The 4,646-nt window shown below is 43.2% G+C and overlaps 1 pseudogene; it reads left to right on the forward strand.

Annotated features, from left to right (window-relative positions):
• Positions 1 to 2,591: 2,591 nt before the first annotated feature.
• On the forward strand, positions 2,592 to 3,575 carry LOC113133332 (trypsin-3-like; annotated as a pseudogene).
• The last annotated feature ends 1,071 nt before the right edge of the window (positions 3,576 to 4,646 follow it).

A 4,646-nucleotide genomic window follows, 5' to 3' on the forward strand; every position in this document is an offset into this window, starting at 1 on the left:
TCAAGGCAATCAAATGCAGTGGAAAAGGAATGAGGCGAACGGTGTGTGTACCACAGAGTAATGAGATAGGTGGGACTTGCCTCTGCTGGATGGGAATGCATTATACTTTAGCCTAAAGTGTCTAATCATAGGGTTTAGTCAAGTGTAGCTGCATATTTAGACATTTTGCAGCAAACAGGAATATATCTATCTATCTATCTATCTATAGTGGGTACGGAAAGTATTCAGACCCCTTTAAATTTTTCACTCTTTGTGTCACTGCAGCCATTTGCCAAAATCAAAAAAGTTCATTTTATTTCTCATTAATGTACACTCAGCACCCCATCTTGACAGAAAAAACAGAATGTAGAAATTTTTGCAAATTTATTAAAAAAGAAAAACTGAAATATCACATGGTCATAAGTATTCAGACCCTGTGCTCAGTATTGAGTAGAAGCACCTTTGAGCTAGTACAAGCCATGAGTCTTCTTGGGAATGATGCAACAAGTTTTTCACACCTGGATTTGGGGATCCTCTGCCATTCTTCCTTGCAGATCCTCTCCAGTTCTGTCAGGTTGGATGGTGAACGTTGGTGGACAGCCATTTTCAGGTCTCTCCAGAGATGCTCAATTGGGTTTAGGTCAGGGCTCTGGCTGGGCCAGTCAAGAACGTTCACAGAGTTGTTCTGAAGCCACTCCTTTGTTATTTTAGCTGTGTGCTTAGAGTCATTGTCCTGTTGAAAGGTGAACCTTCGGCCCAGTCTGAGGTCCTGAGCACTCTGGGAGAGGTTTTCTTCCAGGATATCTCTGTACTTGGCCGCATTCATCTTTCCTTCTATCGCAACCAGTCGTCCTGTCCCTGCAGCTGAAAAACACCCCCACAACATGATGCTCCCACCATCATGTTTCACTGTAGGGATTGTATTGGGCAGGTGATGAGCAGTGCCTGGTTTTCTCCACACATACCGCTTACAATTAACACCAAAAAGTTCAATCTTGGTCTCATCAGACCAGAGAATCTTATTTCTCATAGTCTGGGAGTCCTTCATGTGTTTTTTGGCAAACTCTATGCGGGCTTTCATGTGTCTTGCACTGAGGAGAGGCTTCCGTCGGGCCACTCTGCCATAAAGCCCCGATGGTGGAGGGCTGCAGTGATAGTTGACTTGTGGAACTTTCTCCCATCTCCCTACTGCATCTCTGGAGCTCAGCCACAGTGATCTTTGGGTTCTTCTTTACCTCTCTCACCAAGGCTCTTCTCCCACGATTGCTCAGTTTGGCTGGACGGCCAGGTCTAGGAAGAGTTCTGGTCGTCCCAAACTTTTTCCATTTGAGGATTATGGAGGCCACTGTGCTCTTAGGAACCTTGAGTGCTGCAGAAATTCTTTTGTATCCTTGGCCAGATCTGTGCCTTGCCACAATTCTGTCTCTGAGCTCCTTGGGCAGTTCCTTCGACCTCATGATTCTCATTTGCTCTGACATGCACTGTGAGCTGTAAGGTCTTATATAGACAGGTGTGTGCCTTTCCTAATCAAGTCCAATCAGTTTAATTAAACACAGCTGGACTCCAATGAAGGAGCAGAACCATCTCAAGGAGGATCAGAAGAAATGGACAGCATGTGAGTTAAATATGAGTGTCACTGCAAAGGGTCTGAATACTTATGACCATGTGATATTTCAGTTTTTCTTTTTCAATACATTTGCAAAAATTTCTACATTTCTGTTTTTTTCTGTCAAGATGGGGTGCTGAGTGTACATTAATGAGAAATAAAATGAACTTTTTTGATTTTGGCAAATGGCTGCAATGACACAAAGAGTGAAAAATTTAAAGGGGTCTGAATACTTTCCGTACCCACTGTATATGCTTGAGTTTGTTTGAACAGAAACCATGTTTTTTCTTAGTGTGTTACATACACCTGTGTCAGGGCTGTCACTACCCTGTATAGCAGCAGCTACATACATTTTTCCAGGAACCTTGATGATTAAAGAGAAGCTTTAAAAGAACCATTAAATCATTTAAACAGTAAATGCTTTTCTCATGATTTTTTTAAAATGTGTTTCTTCTTTCTATAGAATATTACACAATTACATCTGTAACAGCATCTGGAACTACTAGTGTCACCCACAAGCCGTGTCTTTGTCCACATACACAACCTTTGTACATTTCAAGGAAAAGAAAACTGAGTGTAAATTTAGAAAGAAATTAGGCTGCTTAAAATATACTAAGAAAGGAAACACGGTATGTGAAAGATTACTGACAAAGGGAAATTGCACTTCAGATTACTTCCATATTCAAGCTATTTCCACTGTGCTGAACCGCAATATGTTTGGTCTTCTATGCTCTACACTGAGCCCCATGTGACAGGGGAAACGTGACACCTGTTTAGTGTTTCCAGTGTATCTGACGATAGAAGACCTTGAGCGAAAGGAGATAAGGGGGTGAGAGAGCATTAATCTACCAGCCAGAATGAGGTTTTCCCTCCTTCTGATTCTCTTTTGAGGAGGTACAGTACAAAATTAACAGAGACTGCATAAAATATGACGACAAAAGTCGCCTTTTGATAACAAAAGTTATGACTAAAGTTTTGCTCTATATATTTTTTAATGTTTATACAGTATTTGCCCTGGAGGAGGACGACAAGCATGTCGGAGAGTACGAGTGCCCAGAAACCTCTGAGCTCTGCCAAGTGTCTGTCTTTACCGGGTACAGTAACTGTGGTGGAGCTCTACTGTCTGATGGGTGGGTGCTCTCTGCTGTAAACCAGAGTAAGAGATCATCACATAACTTGTTTCTCCATTTACATGCAAACTAAGACTCAGCAGCTGGTAAAACCTGACAGATTTATGTCGTGCTTGAAAGCTTAGAATGATGTCCTTTCTTTAACACCACTTTCATGACTCTCATTTTGGGTTTTATTGTTTCAGATCAAATGTTGACGTTCGGCTGGGGGAGCATGACATTTGGGAACCAGAAGGCACTGAACAGCATATTAATTCAACCAAGTTTATCCACCACTGATCAACCTGAGTCGACCTGGTGCTCTGAACAACTTTGTGTATCCTGCACCCCGTCCTTCAAAGTGTGCCAGTGAGGGGACAATGTGCCAGATTTCTGGTTGGGGAGTTTTCATCCCAGCGACGAGGGCTGTGAGCTACGAGCTACATATTGGTTTATCAAAGCTCTTTTTCATGCTGTGATTTCACAGACACTTGCTGATGTATATTCTTTATCTGGAGTTTCCAGCAAGGTACCCACATAAGGTGCAATGACTAGATGCACCTCTCCTGAGTGATGACACATGCGTTCCTGCATATCTTCTCCAAAAACCACAGAAAATCTATCTACCTAGATGGAGGGAGGGACTCCTGTCAGGTAACACTGAGATCATGGCTCCTGTTTACAAAACAGTGTTTCTGCCTCTTGATAAGATATCCTCATCTATGTTATCCTCAGGGTGACTCGGGGGGCCCATGATATGCAACAAGAGCTCCAGGGAGTTGTATCTTGGGGGCATGTCTGTGCTCTCACAAGAAGCCTGGGTTTACACAAAAGTTTGCAATTACATCTCTTGGATCAAAAACACAGTGGCATCTGGCTGAGCTGAGAAGATGATGCTAAAGAATTCACATGTGGACCACATCAGTAAAGTCAGATACAGTGGGTACGGAAAGTATTCAGACCCCTTTAAATTTTTCACTCTTTGTGTCATTGCAGCCATTTGCCAAAATCAAAAAAGTTCATTTTATTTCTCATTAATGTACACTCAGCACCCCATCTTGACAGAAAAAAACCAGAAATGTAGAAATTTTTGCAAATTTATTAAAAAAGAAAAACTGAAATATCACATGGTCATAAGTATTCAGACCCTGTGCTCAGTATTGAGTAGAAGCACCTTTTGAGCTAGTACAGCCATGAGTCTTCTTGGGAATGATGCAACAAGTTTTTCACACCTGGATTTGGGGATCCTCTGCCATTCTTCCTTGCAGATCCTCTCCAGTTCTGTCAGGTTGGATGGTGAACGTTGGTGGACAGCCATTTCAGGTCTCTCCAGAGATGCTCAATTGGGTTTAGGTCAGGGCTCGGGCTGGGCCAGTCAAGAACGGTCACAGAGTTGTTCCGAAGCCACTCCTTTGTTATTTTAGCTGTGTGCTTAGAGTCATTGTCCTGTTGAAAGGTGAACCTTCGGCCCAGTCTGAGGTCCTGAGGACTCTGGAAGAGGTTTTCTTCCTGGATATCTCTGTACTTGGCCGCATTCATCTTTCCTTCAATTGCAACCAGTCGTCCTGTCCCTGCAGCTGAAAAAACACCCCCACAACATGATGCTCCCACCACCATGTTTCACTGTAGGGATTGTATTGGGCAGGTGATGAGCAGTGCCTGGTTTTCTCCACACATACCGCTTAGAATTAACGCCAAAAAGTTCAATCTTGGTCTCATCAGACCAGAGAATCTTATTTCTCATAGTCTGGGAGTCCTTCATGTGTTTTTTGGCAAACTCTGTGCAGGCTTTCATGTGTCTTGCACTGAGGAGAGGCTTCCGTTGGGCCACTCTGCCATAAAGCCCCGACTGGTGGAGGGCTGCAGTGATAGTTGACTTTGTGGAACTTTCTCCCATCTCCCTACTGCATCTCTGGAGCTCAGCCACAGTGATCTTTGGGTTCTTCTTTACC

Source organism: Mastacembelus armatus, unplaced genomic scaffold, assembly GCF_900324485.2.
Source record: "Mastacembelus armatus unplaced genomic scaffold, fMasArm1.2, whole genome shotgun sequence".
In the NCBI taxonomy this organism is placed as follows: Eukaryota; Metazoa; Chordata; class Actinopteri; order Synbranchiformes; family Mastacembelidae; genus Mastacembelus; species Mastacembelus armatus.